This window comes from Gymnodraco acuticeps, unplaced genomic scaffold (assembly GCF_902827175.1).
Source record: "Gymnodraco acuticeps unplaced genomic scaffold, fGymAcu1.1, whole genome shotgun sequence".
NCBI classification, from domain to species: domain Eukaryota; kingdom Metazoa; phylum Chordata; class Actinopteri; order Perciformes; family Bathydraconidae; genus Gymnodraco; species Gymnodraco acuticeps.
This window is the reverse complement of record NW_022992250.1, coordinates 369,328-391,614: the sequence shown is the minus strand read 5'-3', so window position 1 is coordinate 391,614 and position 22,287 is coordinate 369,328. Positions and strand designations below refer to the sequence as shown.

The 22,287-nt window shown below is 37.3% G+C and overlaps 1 long non-coding RNA gene across 1 annotated transcript; it reads right to left on the bottom strand.

The window, feature by feature from the left end:
• Window positions 1–877: 877 nt before the first annotated feature.
• LOC117540084 lies at window positions 878–21,224 on the bottom strand. The gene is made up of 2 exons (XR_004568115.1): window positions 20,910–21,224; window positions 878–1,455 (listed from the first exon to the last, which is right to left on the bottom strand). It is a non-coding gene; the product is annotated as an uncharacterized LOC117540084 (long non-coding RNA).
• Between the last annotated feature and the right edge of the window lie 1,063 nt (window positions 21,225–22,287).

Genomic DNA, 22,287 nt, shown 5'->3' with positions numbered 1-22,287 from the left:
TACAGATTTTTGAGGAAATAATGTAGTTGTGCAACACTTTGGCTATGCAAGTGGACATTAGTCAGCGTTAAAAATACCACAAATAGCACTAACAACAGAGAAGGGTGTGAGGAGTTAAGCCCAGGTTTTGATACATTTGATAAATATGTCTGTATGTTTGCAGCAGCTGCCAATTGGCCTTCATAACAAACCACTGGGCTGGCAGGAGAGATGACATTCTTTTCATTCATCACATCAATCTTTTCAGGTGTTGCTTATTACTGTAAACTGCGTAAGGCGACTTGAAAAAAACACTTCAAAGGTAAAAATGTGATCATAACAACAAGTGCTAGCTGCTCTCCAAACAAAGAAACAACCTTAAAGTCTGGATTAAGGGTTGTTTATTAAGGAAAACTACATAACATCCTTTACATTTTCAGATTGAAAGTAAAAATTGGCATGGGTTGTAGCCACAGTTGTAGACAGGGTTGCAGCCAGAATTGAAGAATTACTGAGCTTTTGAGACCAAGCCCCCTCAATTCACTCTGAATCTTTGAATATGTAAATGTTTTGACATTTTAAAGCGTCTTCAAGCATTTTCCGGCACATTGTGCATAATGTAAATGCAATCTCTAGACATTTGAAGGTTGCTTCAATATTTCGTAGGCTGAATCTCATCCAGGTTGTTGTGGGTAAACAACTTTATAAATGACTGTAGCCGTATCTACGTTTACAAGGACAGTTAGCAGCCCAACCTGTTTTACACACACAATTAGAAATTATTTGTGGAGGTAAAGGGAGGTGGGCTTTTTACTAAAAGATACATTATTTATCTACATTTTAATTTAAAAATGTGTTTTATTCATCACTCACAGACACGGGAAAAAGTAAAAAGCAGTATCACTTCAGAAATGTATAGTTTATTATGAAATATTTGTACAGCACACAGTACACTTCATTAAAAGATAGAGCCTTTGTGATCAAACCATAACTCCAACATAAAGCATCCTCTTGATTGAAAGTGTTTTTTGAAAAACACATATTTACTGTTAAACTGCGTTGACTCAGCGGCTAACTTTCTGGCTAAATAAAAAGAAAATAATATACTAATCCCATAGAAGTCAGGTTGTTTGTCCTATCACCATTAAGTCCAATCAAAATATCAGGTCAAGTGAACATCGATGGATGAAAAAAAAAGCTGAATTATTTCTTCATTAACCCTTTTTGTAGTTATTTATCTCTGAAAATAAAGATATGTTGACGAGCTTGTGTCCTGGTTAACTGTAGAACGGAAACACTTGAAATAGCGGATGTGAAACTCTTTAAACATTGACCTTTCTTTACTGGATGCCCATCAATTGTTGCGGAAAATATATTATCCTAATTCCCACGAACTGTCCCCATGTAAGTTTCAAGCAGTTCCTTCACCGACGGCCATGTTCTTCTTCCTTCTTCTGCTTCAGATGAAGAGGTTTTCTGTTAGAAAGCAGAACAAAGTGATCATTATTACATTTCTGCATTATTGCAAATATTCCTATTTGTGGAACACATCTTTTATCTTTTCATTGTACTTGACATACGTTTGGTAGCAACTAAAAGCAGCTAAGCAAAAGAAGAATTCCCATTTCTTTCATTTTACAAAACAATCAAACATCTGAAATGCATTTAAACGGTCTGGCAGATTTGGTTGCATCAGTAAATCTGAAAACTAAACAAAAGGAAGAAGAAAGAAAATAAACTCTAAGGAAAGTCACAAGGCAGTAAAAAATAATCAATGGAAAGTGTAGACCTGTGTTCATCAAAACGAAATCAAGACAAAGAAAAGGTGGAGGTTTTAGATTACATTTTGAAAGTAGCAGCACAAAACTTAATGCCAACATGAATTCAAAAGTCAAGTAGTTTAGTTTAACAGTTTACTTAAACTCCTTACATTTGATAGATATACATTTATTAATATGAAGATATATGAAAATGTGTATGTATCCAGGTTTTTGTATAGATTCAATCAATGTTTTTTTCTTTAGTACAAGTTGTATTAATTGTGCAACCACACAAATGCCTAATTTCTTCAGGAAGATTCGGCAAAAATAAAATGTATATATTTTAGTTTTTTAGTTAATGGAAGATAGAAAAGATAAAAAAGAAGATAAATAAAAGTGAGTGGACAAGCTTTACATGTGTGTGTATACCGTGCTACACATGTGTGTAGTAAGTCTGTTGTGATTATACAGTAGTCCGCATGTTTTTTTAAACCTAGCACAACAAGTAAGTACATTTGAGTTTGGTAGATTATTTCTTTGGTATAACAATGCTTCTTGGCAATACATCTTAAACAGTTTGAAAGCCTGTTTATTTCTCTTTTAAATGGTGCCACATTTGTGAGGAACATGCATTAGTGGGATGAGCAGCAGAGCTGAGTATGTGGGTCGCGCCCAAATCACCTCTGCCAATGCTAAACAGCTTTGTATTGCTGTTGACTCTTGCTTGGTGTTGTTTGGTGGATTGGATGATTGAAATCTGATGAAACAAGACATATTGGCAAATTAACAATTTATTAATTTAAGGGCAGTCATGGCAGGACTCCAGGCATCCCTATGAGACCGCTGATTGGCTGCGTGCAGGCCATATCACCCTGTAAACCTTGACTGCAAATCTGTAGAAGACTGCCAACGTTTCCCAAGTGCTGACAGGATGAGGAAACAGTCTTATTGGGGTGCCCTCTTCTTGGGACGCGCACTTCTCGCCCTGTCTCTGACATCCCCCATTATATGGCACTTGGCCTTCAGATTGCAGATGGTAGGGCTCACTCCAGATAATGCCGCAACTTGGTTCCACAGAACAGCAGCTTCAAGTTGCCCTATCGCACGAGCCTTATGCCAATTCTTGGAGCAGACACCAACTGACCACTGTAGCAGGGCCCATACCAGGAGCTCAAAACAAGAGTCAATAACAACGGCAACAAAAAGCTGTTTGGCAATGGCACAGGAGATTCGGCGGGGCGCAACCAACATACTCAGCTCTGCTGCTTCTCCCAGAAATGGATTGTTCCTCACAATTGTGGCACCATTTAAAAGAGAAATAAACAGGCTTTCCCACGGTTTAAGATGTATTGCCAAGAAGCATTGTTACAACAAAGAAATAATCTACCAAACATACATTTCCTTACTTTTTCAAACTAATTGGACCTAATAAACAACGTGGTACTGAATCACCAAGTGGGAACGTTTTTTCATCTGCAAGTTTTTCAAGATACTTTATCTCCTATCTAGTACCTTTTGATTTGCTCAACTGGAAGACATGTCCGTGATGTTTGTGAGGAATAAAAGGTACAAATATGCTGCAGCAGCACATCATTTGTTCATGCAAACCCAGGTCAGGAAGAAGGAAGTAGAAAATGCCTCGAAGTTTCTAAACTGCCACCAAAGGGCTTAAATAGTTGTATCAAGAAGTATGTGACAGTGTCTGAAGCTGAATGATGTAAAAGACAGAGGTGGTGCGTGATGGATGTGTTGGAGTTGTGCCACTCGGCACCTGTAAACCTGTTCACTGAGCCAAACGTCTATCTGATCAACTTACAATATACTTGGGTGGGGTTTTATTTGTTTGTTTGCTTTGCAAGTATAAGTGGGGTTGCAATATTATTTGCATAAGCAGTTTTCATCAACTTTGCTGTTCTTTAACTAATGTATTTATCATGTTTTTCACATCTATACTTTATGTTTTGGAGTAAGCAAAATGTTGAATCACGGTGACATTTTGAATGTAGTGTATTTATACCCCTACTCATTCAGTAAAATCTGAACTCAAATATGTTTATATGAATTCAGATGATCAACGTTTTATCTTGTTGTGATATCTCGTTTTAACAGTGACTTATATAATGTTGTATTATCCTTGTGTGAATCTGTACGGTCCTGTTTTTCACTCTCACGCTATTGCTGCTTTACTGCTGAATTTTCCCACAGGGAGAAATAAAGGTCCATCTTATCTTATTTGATCTTATCTTAAAAATGAAATGATACGAAATAATAATATATATACTTTTCCCATCACCACCTACACTCATCCGTTTTTGTAAATTACATTTAAGCTTGGACAAATCATATTGTCCCACTTTGACATCTGTATCGGCATAATCTATCTCTATCAATTCAGCTAAATATTAAAACACAAGGCTTTTTTAAGGCTGAGATGTTTGGTATCTGTGGACATTTCTGGCATCACCGCTATCATTTTTTAAGTTTGAATAAAAGTTTTTACATTGTGTGCATATTTCAGCTGCTTGAAACGTATCCATGTATTCATGATCCTGCATGTGGACATAAAGTTTTCCTTTTATTAGGTATTATTGTATGGGAGATACATTTCTTTATTGTGTAATTGATCAAAATTACTGGTTTTAATCAACATTGTTTTCAACAATTGTGGTGTAACACACATGTATTGCAGTAGAGAGTATTAAATACTGCAGGGCAATGTTTGGGTTTGACTTAAAATAAGTGTGTGTTTTCTTGGTAATGAAGAAACGTTTCAACCACTGCAACATCGTGGGGCACTGATGCATTTTAACTATGATCAGTTCTTGTTAAGATGAATTAAGTCATGAGAAAAATGTAGAATAAAGATTATCGCCTTATCCTTTCAATCTATCAGTCAAAACACTATAAAGTACCCTGATAGTGTTTCATCTCAGGAAACGGTGTTAGGTGGAGATACCAAACCCACAACTCTTAACTGTCACTCCCCGTTAACAGCATACATGAGATGACAGCTAAATAATAAATTATAAAACCCACAAGACTGTGGAGGAGTCAAAGGGAGGGAAGGGGGAGTGTGTGTGTGTGTGTATTATAGAAAGATATCTCTGGTGCTTTCCATCTGAGTGTAAACATTTCACTTGACAATCGTTATGTTAATTACACTAGACACCGACTCACTTTAAACTGAAAAGCAACAAGACCTTTTTTTTATACTTCAGTTGTGAAATGACAGAAATGCTCGGTTACTTCCCCTGAAGCTGTCACGCGCTCGCACGCACGTGCGCACGCACGCACGCGCGCGCGCACACACACACACACACACACACACACACACACACACACACACACACACACACACACACACACACACACACACACACACACACACACACACACACACACACACACACACACACACACACACACACACACACAGGCAGGCAGGCAGGCAGGCTTGGTATTTCCCTAGGTTTTTTCACTCTCGTGACAATGACTGTTATCGCTCAAATCTAATGCTGTGGTAAATACTGTGCACACCCCCTGTACTTCCATCAGGAAATTCATGATGTTTAACCAAAACTACATAATGTGGTATTGACCAGTTTGTTTCTGAAAAACTGGCTTTAAAAGGGATTCCTGCGAGTTTGTTTGAGCAGTAAAATCCCTGGCTTCAGCTCTACTAGTATTCTTAATGTGCCAAAAGCGTTTCACGCCAGTCACAACGTGTGTGTGTGTGTGTGTGTGTGTGTGTGTGTGTGTGTGTGTGTGTGTGTGTGTGTGTGTGTGTGTGTGTGTGTGTGTGTGTGTGTGTGTGTGTGTGTGTGTGTGTGTTTTAACATGTATTTATGAGCAGATTGTTATTTTGTTATTTAAAAAAAAAAAGTTATTTCACTGAGTTTGTATCTTTACTTTTTCTGTGTTATCTTCAAAGTCTTTCTTGGGTCATGTTCAACATGTTTAAACCAATAGCAATTTTACCTTTTCTTATTTTAACCCTGTCTTCAAGAGGCCTATAGAGGACAATTTGCAACAGCACATACATTTTGAAGAAACTGTAATGCTGAATGATCACACAATCTTTACAAACAAGGAATTTCATTTGTTTTCCATCAAAATATCCAATCTTGTATTTTGTGTAGTGTTCTGAGAGTGATGTGAGTTGCTCAAACCTTTGGAAAACTGTCAGTGTTTGATAGACTGGGATCACCGGAAACTACAACTAGTCCAAAATGGCAAGAATTTGAACTAGCACCACAAAAAGAGAACACATTTCCCCTGTGCTGGCATCACTCCACTGGTTAGCTATTTCTTTTAGAATCGACTTTAAAGTCCTTTTATTAAGCTACAAAGCTTTACATCACCTAGCAGCTTCTTATCTCAGCGACTGCCTTTCTTTTTATGTTCCAACAAGAACCCTTAGATCCTCCAGTGCTCTGCTTTTAGAAATTCCAAGGGTATCACACAAGAGATCTGGGGAGGCAGCGTTCTGTTTTTACGACCCTAAACTATGTAATCCCCGTGGATCAGCAAACTACCTTGAAATGTTTAAAAGCCAATTAAAAATCTATCTTTTTCATATTGCTTTTAATTTGGGTTAACTTTCAATTGTCACTAGCATCATTGTCCATGTTTTACTGTATTTATTTTCTGTTTTGCTTTTATTTTACATTTCAAATTTGTTTTTTAAATGTTTTATTTTAACATATTATCACTGTAGATGTTTTATCTTGTTTTGTATTCATTTTGATATTATTTTAATATTGTTGTTGTGTTTTCTGTAAAGCACTTTGGGCTGCTTTGTGCATGAAAGGTGCTATACAAATAAAGTGTATTGTTATTATTATTATTATTATGATTATTATTATTATGCATCTGTAGCACGACACATCCGTGTTAAAGGGGTCTGCCCTTTGTTTGACCCAGTCTGAGAGTTAAATCATACAGTTAAAAACAGCCGTCTGTACATCAGAGAAAACTGTATCATCTCAAAGCCACACACCGTCAATTACACATGAATCATGGGGGTGTTACTTACAAGTCTCACGTACTGTTTACATATATAAAAGCGTGCTGTGGCTCAGGATGTGAATGGTGCTGCTGTGAGTGCCAATAGATTATTATAGATATTGTTAGACAATTCTCTATATGATTGACCACATTTTCCCTTGTCAAAGCAAACCAACTTGAGTTGCTTTTATACGTCTACTTGCCTACAAACAAGAGGCAAATCTTGAACATTTTACTATACTACATTGAAAACATCATTTGCATATACATTTTACATTCAAAACACATGACTGGTGTATAGAAAAGTGACACATTGTTATGTGTTAATCTGTGAGCCTAAATAAGCTCCATTTAAACGAGATAGCACATTTAAATTCTGCTTATGTATTAATGCAAACAGCCAATTCCATAATTAGTTAGCCATAGGTGATTATACTTCACACTCAGAGGGCATTTCAGATAGTGTTCATTTATGAACCTCTGTACTTTGACTTAAAGGAGATTACAAAAAAAGTTAAATACAGTATTGCAGTTTGTTCAGTGTTGTAGATCTGAACGATTCTTACATAACAGCTCTACGGTTGTTGTCTAATAAAAAGGCACCGATACAAGAGCTCATAAAAAAAAAAGGAAATTCTAAATAGATAGGGTGTGTCGCTCTTCTAAATAAACACCTAATAGCATTCCTGGTTACGTGGGTTGAGTTTCAGGTATGGTGATGCCATTTGGTTTGATTTAATTATGTTGTTAGGCGAGACAAATATGCAGCTGGACAATACAGTGCATACCAACCGAGACACATGAAACACACATGGATAACGTGTTGTTCTCTCCATTTCCTGTTACAACTGGATATTTATTTAGTATCAATCCTAACTAAAAATAGGATGTTGGTGTCAGTTGGTGATAATTTATAGAGGAAGACGTGGGAGTTCCTCAGGGAGTGTCTATGTGTGTCATTTTATGCAAATGTGCACCTCTCCCTTCTGCCTCTTACTGTTGCTTTAAGACTTTTCCTGGATATGGAATACAGGTCGCAAAATGTAAATCTCACCTTTTACTTTAATTGATTACTGTAGTTTTAAGGAAACAAAGGTGAAAATAGGTCTTAACATGTAAAGAATTGAAGAAACCCTGCCACGTGCTAAACGAAAAGTCACCCAATCGGCATTTCAGGCAGAAACTCTTAATTTGATAAAGAGAGAGGCTGCCAGCTCACAGTGTCTGTTTCCACTATCTTTAGTGTTTAATGACTCAGCTAATTATTACACTCAGCATTATCAAAACATAACAACATATTTTTAAGCAGTTATGTATTAGTTTCATTGTGACTCATAAGGCCACAGGGGCTCACTCCCTGCAGTACACTCATCCCAAAACTGAACACTCACAGCTGGATTCATCCCAAGTTTTGGAGATGTTTGTTTAGAACAAAGACAAGTTTATTTACTTGGTACGATTTTAAATCATGTGACAGTTATTAAAAATAATTTACCACAGCAAAAGTGCTTATCCATATATGCTTGAATATAACTGAGCTAACGTTTAATTTAAACCCGCCATAACCTCTTTTGACAGGCCTACTGTGTCTCTTCAAACTGCCCATGCTGCAGCACAGGAGAGGGTCTGAGAGGTTTTTGAGAAAGCTGAAAACAATAGCAGGAAGCTCAAGGCAGAAGTTGGCTAATTGTAGTTCTTATCGAAGTAATTCACACAAAATCCCCACAATAGTCTCTGAAAGTTGCATATAGTCTGCATGGGCCAATAGTGCATGCTACTGTAGATTCTTTATATTTTCAAATTTTAGCCCAGTATTTTATCTTATTTTGCTATTAGTAACTGCTTTTAGTAGCTTCTAAAGATGCACCTTCTCTAAACAGCCTTGTAGAGAAAGATGTTTGTTTTTTTGCAACGGAAATTTGCTTATTTCCCCCAAGGATGAATAAAGTATTCTGATTCTGATTATAAAAAATTGTTTGTGAAAGTTTAGAATCATAATAAATGACAACATTTGAAGACATCTTTGTCACCAAGTAATTTACAAGATTAATGAGTATTAAGGTCCATGTCTCTATAGGGGGCTTAGCCTGACACACCACAGCAGCTCCTGGGCCACTGCCAAGGTGCCCTTGAGCAAAGTACCAAACCCCCAACCGCTCTGGGCACCAATGAACTGGCTGCCCCTTCACTCCCCCTCTCCTATCCTGCATGTGGTTCTGTGTGCTTAAGTGTATCAACCAATGGATGCAATGTCCTATGTCCTAACCCTATGTGAAAAAAGCAATTTCCCCATTAGGGATTAATAAAGTATATCTTCTTCTTCTTTTTCTTCTTCTTCTAAATAACATTGCTGATACTAATCGATGTGGTCTAATGAATGAATCATCCATTATAATGCAGATATTGAGTGCAGGATCACTCTCCAGAATCTGTTTGCAAGTGAGGACTTGAAAGCTAAGCTGAGAAAAAGAAGGAGCTTTGGGGGAGAGAGTCATTTCAAGACTGCATGATTTAACATTCGTGAGTGTGTGTGTTTGTGGGAGTGTGTGACAGAGATGGGGAGGGAGGGACAAAGAGTGTGAGTGTGTGTCTGTGTGTGGGTGTGAGATAGACAGAGAGAGGGAGGGAGGGAGGGAGGGAGGGAGGGAGGGAGGGAGGGAGGGAGGGAGGGAGGGAGGGAGGGAGGGAGGGAAGGAGGTTGAATAAGTGGAAATTGGTCTGCTGATTTACGGGAAACACCAGAGCTGTCTCTAGTTGAACCATTTATAAAAAGTCTGCTGTGAACTTGTGGGATATGATCAGACACAAAGTGAGGTTATTCTGTGTGGTCAATTATGAGAATAGTAGGATAAGAAAAGGGACATTTTTGACACCTCAGCTTACAGTCAAAAGGCATTAATACAGATAAACTGATCTTGTTTAGTAATCACAACAACTGTAAAGCAAAACAATCCCTAGCACAGGCAGTTCGTTAAATATGTTTTGCATTTTATTTTCCTGTTTGTTCAACAAGAAAAAAAAGTGTTAACGTGTGAAAACACAGGTGCTCTGGGAAAGAGATTTAGAGGAATCCTGTGTCATTAAGATAATCAACCCGATTTCTCAATTAGTTTATGGCTCAGTTGCACTGCCAGGTCCTCTCATTTATCCCACCGAACAACAAAACATCGCTAGAGAACGTGCAGATACCTGTTTAGAAATCCTGGTCAACCTGCAGACTAAATGCATACAGTTGAGATAGAATAAGGGGTAAGAGTGTTACATGTTTATGGTTTTGATGTTGAAACTTCCTTGGATACATTGATAACGTCTGGGGTCAATGAAAGGTCAAAACTTTGCCCCACTTTGAAAAGCTATTCCCTTGTAATCACAGTAATAAAACATATCATGGAAAAAGTGGGCCGTGGCTTCATGCCAACCGATAACAAGCTACCAACTTTTTTTCAATTCTGAGCTTTGACAAACGACCGAATCAATCAGTCATCAATTAAGAAGCATCTGTAGCGGCGAAAACTATAAGGAAATATAACTAAATTAAAGTGCTGTTGGGGCACCAGTAAGGGAATCATTTGCAAGAATATCCTTTTGGGCATATGTTTTTATTGTATTCCATAAACCCAACATCATAAAGAACAATGGTTTCACGTATTCTCCTGCACTGCCGCTTCCCCAGCTTCATATGGCCTCTCTGGTGCGCCAATCCCAGCACCACCTGTCTCCAATAGATACATAATCATCAGGTGGCCTAAAATAATTACACTAAATAACAATACATGTACTATTAACAAAACAACCTGAAAGTAAATGGTGAACTATTAAATAATTTAAATCAATGTATTGCTCCAACAGCATCTCTAAACTCAAAGTATTGATGTCTTTACTTAATACCGTCTGGATTATGGTAACTCTTATCCAAAATGGAAACACGAGTAAGAACACCTGCAATTATAGCTTGATTAGCTTTCCCGTTGCATTCAGTGTACAGTTCCAACAATTACAAATAATTGAAACATTGTTAATGGGTTAGTCACAAGCTTAGTATCGGATTTAATGTCTGATATGTGTCATTATCTTTGTTTGCATCTGTAAAAGGCAAAGAAAGGATCCGACTGGATGACATCAGAAATAGAGTAACAAATCCTCATCAGGCTCCAAATTCATGCAACTGCTTACCAACAAGCTAACTTATGTTGGAAAGAATCACATTAATAACTTCTGCTTTATGTAATGCATGCTGTTCTGAGTAAATAATGTAAGGTATTTTTACTTTACTTAAGTATTTCTATGTTATGCAACTGTCAACTTCTGCCTCACTAGAGTTAAGGGTCAAATCTTAGGGTCCAGATTCTGCGACATTTGACAGCTACAGCTAATAGTTTACTTTTCAGATTAAGCTAGTTTACACTCAAAACATGATCACAATAGCTATAATAGATTTGTTCCAGATATACAACCTAATAATGAAAAACTATTAGTATAAAGGATTTGTACCACCTTCATTAACTAAATGCTTAGTAATAATAATCCAACAGTAGGACATTTATTCATAGGATATTCACAGATGGGCCCTTTTTTGAGTTTAGTACCTTAATTACTTTTGACACTTTAAGCACTTTTTATAATAATGTTTTTTAATGCAGAACACGTACTGAACAATCCCTGGACTACTGCTGAACAAAGACCTAATTCATGTAAACATTCATGAAAGAACCTTTAAAAACAAGTCGCCTGCCAGGTGTGGGCAAGAGAGTCAGAGAAATAGAGGGAGAGAGAAAATAAGTCAGCTGACTTTCTGTAAAGACTAAAGCCATATTTCTGTTTGTGTGTGTGTGTGTGTGTGTATGTGTGTGTGTGTGTGTGTGTGTGTGTGTGTGTGTGTGTGTGTGTGTGTGTGTATGTATGTGTGTGTTTAGGGTGGTGAGTCTTTACGAGAGAGATAGAGAGCCATAAAAGGGAGGAGACAGTTTAATGAAGTCAGCTGACTTACTAGAAATAGTAGAACCCTGTTGCCTCTGTCTTACACACAAACACACACTTACGCATACCAACATGCACCCCACACCCACACACCCTCCCAAAAAGTGTTCTGTGCCATGGCAGGGTGGCTCAGTGCCCGTAAGATGACACCGAGTAGAATATAAACCGGTCAAACCAGGCCTCAGATGGCATCAACCACGTGTGTTTTTGGTCCGCAGACTACTGCAGGGATGACTCTTATCTACACTTATATTCTTATTATAAGAATCACACTCTACTGAATGATGCATTTTATATAACCCTGCAGGCTCTAGATGATGACTTCTTGTGTAGTCATACTTCTGACTCAAACATTAAAGGTCTCATACAAATGTTGTCATAAATCATGAGTAAAGATAGTCTTTCTGAGCCTAAACGTGTAAATACATTGTCTCCTAGTAACACACCTTTTTACAGAGTGTATGTCTACAACTGTCTGGGCTAAAATCCAAAAAATCATTACTTATCCAGTTTTGGATAAAATAACTACTCTATAAACGTTAGGGACCTTTGTTGTCATTGCATAATATACTAGTTTAAGAAAGATCATGTTAATGGCTGAAATAAACAACTATGATTGTTGTTAGCAAACAGAAAACAGACTGCAGTCTCCTTAAAATCCATCCATCCACTCCCACTTCTTCCCTCTTCAGACTGTTTCCCTTAAACAATGTTACACAACTTTGTAGTTGAAGAAGAATCAAGCTGCTGCTAAATATCATATCAACACAAATGCCTCATATATTGGTCTCAGCAATTGGCTCGATGTGAGTTCTGCTTGATTGTGAAAGTTCACTTTTAGGGTTTTATGTGCATATGATTGCATTTGGCATTCAAACTATAACAACTTCACTTTTTTGTTTTATTACAGTAAATGTCGCAAAGAACCATTTACTTGATATTCAGAGCCATGAAATAGGGCTGTATGCTAGCCTACAAATATATAATCAGATTACATAATTTTTGCTTGACTAAGTGCTATAATGGCTATGCAACTATTCCAGTGGATTTTTTTTAGGCTATTTCTACGGTTGCCGACAGGTGGAAACGCATTGCAAAGGCCAAAAATAGTTCCATAAGGAGAAACATGCTGCAGTTTCATACATGATGCAATTATTAAAACACAAATGTGCCAAAACACATGTAAATGATAAACATCTTCACCAACTTGACAACACATGCGCAGCATTTGGAAAACATTCATTAAAAACACTGCAACAACATCTAAACCAAACTGAAACCCGGGCACTAAAAAGTGATGCACAGAGCTGGGATCAGAGTACGCTTTATTGCCTTATTTAAACCTCTTAAGCCCCACGGACCCTTCGGCGGACACTGCACTATTGCTGTGGCTTCTTAAGATTGAATAAACTATGAATGTTTCATATCCATGTAACGGGAAGAAACTCAGCTAACTGATGATTTATTTTTTTTAGCAAACAAAAACACAAGGCTAACACTGAGCCTCTGAATTAGCCCTGAGCGAAAAAATGCTAATGCCGTTAGCACAGAACTCACGGTATAATACCCTTATTGCTTATCGTAACTGCACATCCAACATATCGATTAGCATCGTGAGAATACACAGAATCGATAGGTATCTACAGTATATCATCACTCCATGATCAGAACTCGCGACGTTAGAAACAGAAACAGACATCACAACACGTGGCATTAGGTAGCAAACACGGCAATATGTCTTACCTCTGTTGTTGTCTGATCAAAAGTTGTCTTCAATGGCATTAAAACGATAAAAAGGCTGCTGAAGGTTAATCCATAGGTTAATCCAGTGGTTCCCAAACTTTTTCAGTCGGGACCCCCTTGGGTATTGGAAATATTTTCGGGACCCCCCAACCCGGTTCCCATCTATATTGGTAGGATTAATTGTATATTGTTGTAAAAACATTACATTTTCTCTGCTAATAATAAGAAGATACAAAGATCCAACTATAATTTTATATTTTATTATGGATTACACATGAACAAAAGTGCTTGTAATAGATACTGTGAATTAATTTGTCCTAATTAAAACCGGTTGGCCTTCTTCCCTGAGTAGTAGATTTTTAAATTCAAATTTATTTAAATAAAATATATTAATTAACTACTATTTCTACTGCAGGTTGCAAACGATCACATCACTTTACCATTCCTATTCCACACTAGTTTATCAATTACTTGTGTGTACTTGCTTTCCCTTGCAGATCTTCTCAAACCGGGGCTGTTGTTTTGAGACTGCCACTCTCAGTTCATTCTCAATGTTCAGCTTTGATCTGTATTTCGTTTTGATGGCAGAAAAAGCCTATCTCACACAAGTAATGTTGCAAAAGGCAGCATTATGCCCACAGCTCTCTGACCAATGAGATATTTTCGAGCAGCGTTTGTTTACAATTGAATAATAATAATAACAATACATTTGATTTATATAGGTGCACTTTAAAAACAACGTAATCTCAAGGTGCTTCACAAAGCTAAAAGGAGAAAATAATAAAATAGAAAAATCTTCCCGCGACCCCCCTGCAGTACCTCCGCGACCCACCAGGGGTCGCGCCCCACAGTTTGAAAACCACTGGGTTAATCCACTGTGTCTGTGTCACTTTGAAATGATTTCTGATAATCCATCAGCAATAAACCTACTTTTAAGTTTTCAGATTTCAGAGCGTAAGATAGGTTTCGCTTTTGGCAAACTGCGTGCGCATAGCCCCCACTTCTCAATGGTAACGTTGGTGTGTATTTGGAAATCCCCCTTCGATTATATTGGCTCTAACGGTTAAAAAGAGATGTCAATCATCAAAATCGACCAATGGGTTCCAGAGAAATGGCAAAAACGCCCATTTCCACCCAAATGACCCAAGAGGTGGAATTATTTTTGCTAAAGCTCTCTAAAAAGGTCAAATGTCACTTGTTTTGCATCAATCTTGATACAGGGTACTTATTATATGTTTTACTTTGGATTCCTAAAGCTTTTAGTCTACTAACCCATCATCCAAGGGTAGTTTTCACTATAAGTAAAAAATAATTTGTACACCATATAATTTACAGTTTTTTACTATGTTCAATCTGAATTTTCTTTAAAATAAAAAAACATCTATATTGATTCTGACTCCTCTACATCCAACTCACAGGTTTATCATTACTTTGAGAAAAAAGATTATTAATTTTCCCCTTTTAGAAGTGTAGTTATGGTCATTTGTTCTGGAAATGTCATTTTTCGAGCCTGAGACCTGAAAAACAGGCTTGGGGCTTAACAGGATGTGGTCACATAATTCCAATATTATTGCAGATCTCCTGGCTAGCTAACCCAGCTAACAGAGTCAAATCAAATATACTGACAAAACAGACTAACTCTGCCAACAGTGACAGTTGGCCAACTTTTATAAGCACTGAATGTCAACAAGCACTTCACTTTTCATACTTCATGTCAGACTCAATTTCAAATGTGACACTTAAATAAATTGAGTTTTACCTAACCTGGTCTAGAGTCACAAATACTTTGGCTGCTATACGTGACTTTGAACATAAACAAACGTAATGTTTGGGACACTTTTGTTTGTGGACAGTTTCAGAATCACATCCTTTATTTTTCTTGTGGACTTATTACACGGTTGGATTGCTGTCCAATCTAATATAGCAATGTGGCTGCAGAAAAAAATGACAGCCCACTGCACAAGCTTTTTTGCTCTGATTATGACAGACATGTGTCGGTTTAGCCGCAGGTGTTGCTTCCGGTGAAAGTCACTTCTTAAATTTCTTGCAGATGCCAGGGGGTTTAGTGTTTACATCTACGGCCCTAAAGTGAGGTACAGGCCAAGACCTGCAGTAAATAAGCGAGAACAAATAAGTGAGTGAATTAAGATGGCAGATAAGAGACTGAACTGTCCTGGCTGATTAATAGGAATCCTTGACCTTCCTGTGCCCTAGAAGATCATAAAATCCTTAAACTGATCCCCATAAATACAGGCGATAGCAATATATGTCAGGGCTTTGTAGATCTGAGTGCCACATAATCCTAGTGCAAAAGTTATCTGAGTAAGCAGATCCCCGACACAGCTGCTGGTCCCAACAGCACTCATGGAATGAGCTACAGTCATTCCCTGCAATGTGCTTTGTGTTATTTAACAGAGTTGACAAGCTCTTTGTCTTGTGTCAGGAAACTCTCAACAATGTCTTCCCTCAACTTCTTTCCTGTTGGTCCTTAACACGTTTTTACAATAGCATACTGCATGTGGTGTTTTGAGATTATCACTTAACACTAGAACCGCCAACAGGTACATTTTACCCGCAGCTGTTTTTTGATTGTATGTAGGCCTAACTTTTTTTCAATAACATATTAAAGTCTCTCAGTCCATGACTTTTCCTGAAAGTGTGTTATGTAGCACCCGCTGTTGTTAACAATTGTCAATATGAAGTCAGATTGAAAAAAATCGCCAAAAAAAATGCCATGTATACCTATATCCGCCAGCGGGTAATATTTACCTCATAGAAAATGCAGCGTAAACATGATGTGTTGCTATAGTAACGCCTTTTGTCTACTGCGGTTCCTTATAGAGATAGATTGATAGATGGATAGAGAGAGAGATAGACAGATAGTTATAGATAATGTAACATCTTGGAGAATACAAGATCTTGGATGACTGAGCTCACGTTGAGGACGTAATGCATGTGTGCAGGTTACGTGCCAGTTGAATAAAGATGGACACTCGGAATGAGAGAAGTAGTCCGCGTCGTCTGTTTATGTAGACAATTATATGTCCATAGAACAGAACATTACAGATAGATTGATAGATAGTTATAGATAGAGAGATTTGTACCTAAACAAAACACAAGTATAACACCAAGCGTTTAAATCAGCACTCTTAGCGATATTTTATACTTCATGCTATCTGCACAAACTATATCACATGGAAAGCTGAGAGTCCACAGATTCTATTGGTATACGTTTCATCCCTGTGCGATCAAAACTCACTGTTCTGTATGATAAATAAAAGAACATTGTACCTTGAAAATCAATAGTGGGTACATTTTACCCGTTGGCGGTTTTACGTATACAGCGACCTCTGGCGTGACTGTATGTAAGCCAAATCATCCATTTATCAACATGTTGCACTGTACATATCTGTCTGTATGCTACCATGCCATCTGCTGTGGGTGTGGCCACAGGCTAGATGTGTTGGCACTATGAATTGCAAAGGTCATATCAAAACAAGGAAGCAGGAGGACAACAAATAGTTGTGAGGATAAACCTCTTATTATGCATCCATGGGATAAACATGCTCAAAACATTCCATTGATCTGTTAAAGAAAAGCATGCATTTATGTGGGCTTTTGTGTTTTACAGATTTTGTGCCGGCTGCTAATCTCAACCTCAGGCTACCAGGCTTTAACTGCAACTTTTATTCATGTTATTACTTATTGCTGTATACCCTTGTTGTTAGCCTTTTTCTTAAGGCAGACCGCACCATTTCACACCAATATTAAGGATTTGACAAATGAATGGTGGTCAAGCATAAAGCACATCTACTTTTCTTCCTTCTATGAAAATACTATCTTAAAGCAAACAAAGTGCATGATCTATTTCCAGCTTGTAAGCAAAACTGTAAAAACCTTTGTGGAAGCCTTTTTTAAACTACGGCCTTTGGTTTAAGACAACAAACCTGAAGCCAAAACTCCCACCTGTGAGTGTTAGAGGTCGTAAGTGCAGGATTAAAATGAACGGCACAGGGATCAACTGCATTTCCCACTGCCATATAATAAGTCTGCTGTCATCAGATAAGAGACATAAAACTGCCCAAGCACATCGTGGACTGAAGCCATGGCATCATATAAAACATCTGGAAAGTCTCATTGTAGAGGTGTATTGTCAGGGAACTGAAAACCTTGTATCTACTTGCTGAATTGCTTGTTTTGTGAAGGAAAATACTGGAGAGGCGCAGACATGACAGTATGCTTTTCATCAGATTTGGATCAAATCATACTTGCAAATGATTCTTTGTGCTTGTTTTAGACTCACCAGAGTGCCAGATGGGTTGGGTTTCCTGCATCACCACAGTTGCGATAAGTGGTCGGTAACACAAAAAGACAGGAAGTTGCCAGGATGATATCCTCAACAGATATACTGTATATTAACATTGTGCTAAACAGGGGCATTGACTCTTGGTGGATAAAACACTGACTTCCTGAATAAATTAATATTTTAACTATGTAATAGTCCTTGTCTTATATTTTAGGATAACATTATAAATCAAAACATAGTGAAAAACTTTCCTAAAATACTTAAACTGCCATCAAGCCATATCAAATGTGACGTATGTTCATGCAAAGGTCTTGGGTATTAGACCCTAGGATTCTGGGTGACTACTATTTTTCACTCGCACATTGTGCATAAACATTGGTGATCATGGGACAGGTTGGTCTTGGTCCTTCAAGGAGAATGCCCCCCCCCCCCCATTCTGGTGCCTGGTGCTGTTAGACAATCAGGGTTTGATACTGATTAACTTTTGAATTGCTGACCCTACTGACAGAAAAAGCAAAGTGACAGTAGTTTCTTTCAAATCAGCAACTGCAAAGGCAGGGAGGGATGGTGGAGGATAGAAACCAAGAAGATTTCCTAGCTCAAGGCCGGTTTATTAGAAATGCATCAGCATCCCCTGCCAGCAGCACCACCCTATGGCCAGATGATAAACTGCATTCAATTACTTTTCTTAAGTCACGTGATTTACAAGAAATCCTCGAGCCTCCAGTTTCTAGCAGGCCACTCTGTTGCCTAGATTCTTCAGCTATTCGCTGACTTAACTGTCCTATGGCACACACAATCAATGACTTATTCAGTTCCCTTTAATGCATCAACCCCATAGAAAACATAATGCAAAGGAACAATAATTTCCAACTTGCTTTTGATAGCTATAACTCAACAATGAATTGGGGGTTATCTACTTGCCTTACTGTGATACAGTACACATATTGTCTGGTAACTGATGATAACAGAGGCATTACACATCAAAACATATTCCAAGGAACAAGACAAATGCATACCTAAGGCTCAAGCATCCGTATGCTGTAACTCAAATCGCTTCACACCTTCTATTTTACATTTGGCGGGCTTTTTATGTGGTAACGTTTTTTATAGGTTAAGTCAATCTTCGTTTATGATATATGGTGGTGATACTTGTTTAGAACAAAGGTTCCTGCAATCCTGTAAAAGGCCGGTAGGGTTCAAAGTAGTTCAAAAGTCACTGCCCTAGTTTAGAAGATGACTTTCCTGTCTGTTAACCATGACTCTTATTCAGCTCTGCAGGGTAATTGTGATAACAAAAAAAAAAAAATATTGTAATAGTAAACTATAAAGGTAAACTCTTCTACAGATATGCAAATTCCAAAGATATATGTGATCAGGTCAGCAGGAAGGTAAAGTTTCAAGGTAAGTACATAAACAAGTCAGGCACCCTATCAGTTATCAACAGTTACACCTGATAGCTTACTTCCCTTTCCACATGCCATCAACAGAGGGTAGAGAAGTTAAGTTTATGGTGTTCATATTAAAGGCCTTGGCACCATCTAGTGGTTGTTCATGGTACAGTGTTTATCTAAAGCTGTACAACAACAATGGTATCTGAACACTTATTAAATCTGATAGATTTAGTTGATTAACCCCGAGTAGAAAATGACATACGCCTACATTATAATAGAAAACGTGACTTAAATGTTAACAGGTATATTAGTGTGCTAAAGTATCAAAAGTAGCTTCAAGCTTAGTCACCCCTAGAGTGTTAAGTTATTGAGGTGTTAAAGTAAACTGAGGGGGAAGACTCAAGTTTCAAGACTCAAAGGAAACTTAATTAACCAAAAAGTACTCATAATGCCAAATAGCCCATTACAGACAAAATAATGGTATTCAATTATGATTATTGATGCATTAATGTTTAGATCACTTTAATGTTGCAACTGGTAAAAATGGAACTATTATTTTGAGACGTAAAAAGTAGATCAGTCTTATTCCAACCTATATAAAATTGGATTATCATTTATTTGCTGTTTCCTTTTTTGTCCTACATGCATATTTGCAAAGTAACAAATTAACAAAGTGTCAAAAGTAGTTTTGAAATAAATCCAGTATTACAAAAAAACCCTGCAAGTATAATTGTGTGTGGTTCACACAACAAAAACACTGTGAATGTTTAATGAGATCATTTATTTTGCATTGGTGGTGAAAGAATAAGTCATTATCACTAATGCAAACCACTGGTTCAATCGTAAACAATGTCTGGTGAGTTATTCATTTTCTCTGAAATGTATTGGAGTAGAGCCATATAGTTGCACAAACTGTACATATAAAAGTATGATTATCTTAAATGTACTTCCCACCACCGTTTTTGTTAAAATGGCTGCGTGCAAAGTGCAAATATCAGCAACCAGATAAAGATAGATGAGAAAATGTTAAATGCTCATTCAAAACAATACAAAAACCAATAAAAGGCTTGGCTAAAAATATAAATAATAAACAAGTACGTTGGATGTTGTCCATGATTCAGCATCTAGCGACATCTAGCGTCTAATGATGAAGCAGCGTTTTAGTCCACTTTGACTAAATTTGCCGATGGCATTAATAATGAAGAATATTTGTCTGTCTTTAGATGGGTATGATAAAACAACGATTTCACGTGTTAACATTTCGATCGTAATAAATCATAAAATGTATGATTTATATCATATGTATATCATATGTATATTCAAATATGCCACTGTTATCTTGTAAAATAACTTATATGCGCGATCAAAACGAAAATGTGTAAGAGTGAGTCATAAAGTCGCAGTTAAGAGAAAGATGTGAAGAGAAAAAAAATAGAAATAAAACAGACGATGATACAGCTGATGCTGCAAATCATTGTCATATAATCTGGTTTTCGTTCCTCGCTTTCACTTTCTCATTTACACATGATTTTGTTGAAAAGAGAAGAACATAGAAAAACTCAATGTATAGTAAACAGTAAACACTATTGTTTATCAATGCAGTGTTGCTATGCCTATGCCTTTTACATCACATTGAAGTAGGCTATTTGCTTTTTGTAAACATCATAACACATGAAATATTTCCTTATATGGCAACAAGGCGAAGTTTCACACTTTAGATTAAATAAAGAACAGAAAACTCACCATTAGTTAAGCAGCTTTGAAGGAAGATCCATCTAGAAATGAGGTACACGTTTGGATAACTGGAACAAAGAAGCAGCGGTTGGTGCTGCACTGCTTTCATTTTTACTTTAGTCAAGCCTTCAGGCGAAATGGTTAACGTTATTCAGAGCAGCTGAGCCAGGCTGAGGTCCGGTTACCAACATCCCCTTCACTCCACAGTAGACGGTGCCACTAAACATTTTACAAACAAAAATGCACGGATTGTCTTATATTCAATTGTAAAAAATAATGCACAGCGCTTTTTAAATGTCTTCGCGTCCTGTTTGCACTGAACTGAAAGTGAAATGACTTGTGTAACTTCCGGAAACAGATGACACGTCTTTATGGTGTTTCCCCATCTATTTAAAGCAGTGTTGATAGCATATCATAAAAAGGATAGTGCGAGATACACCAAAAGGTTTTTATTTTATTTATTTTAAATATAGAATGAAAACATTTAAAAGTGAAAGCATGGTGCCGCCAGTTTACTGGTAAACGGCTGCTATATTAGCTTAAGCGTTATAAAACAGCCTCTGGTGATGCACTGATAAAAGTGTTATTGTGCTTTCCAGCAATTTGTGTATGTTATTTCTTACACCATGTTACATTGAAATGTTATTGAGAAAACTGGAAAATTGTAGGAATAAATACCAGTAGTCACAAAATAGGCTCTCCGGTGTTAAACATGATGTGTGTCCACTGGATTTTTGCTGATAAACAATTAGGAGATGTCATATAATTAAAGACAAATGCATTATATTTGAATTAGCATCAATCTACCTGAATGAATGAGATGACTACACATGTTTCATGACTGCGACATCTGTGCTAAAACATGCATTATCTTTATGTCTCATTGAATCTTGTTATGATGGATTCACATGCAGTGATCTGATACTTTACCATTTATAAAGGCTATTTGAAGAAAATGCTTTCACAAACACAACGAAGCTCCTCAATCTTAATTATAATACATATAAACATGGGCGTCGCAGCCATTATATTTTTAAATGATTATTTTAGACCCCCCCCCCCCCCCTACTTTTACTATGCGGAAAGTCCGTGCATCGGTCTATCCCAGTGTTTCTCAAACTTTTTCATACCAAGGCCCACTTAACCAATACAAAAACACTCGAGGACCACCTAACTCCACAAATATCCAAAACACATCGTTTTTTACAAATCGCCTGAAAATGGTACCAACAAGTGGCAACATGTGGGATGAAGGTGTTTATCTGGGCTATATCATGCAATCGAAAGTGAAACTTAAGCTTGCTCCATTGCGGAGATATTCCCGCGAGAGTGCGAAAAACTTAAATTACTTAATTAATTTCAAATGTGAAATGTTACCAATATACTC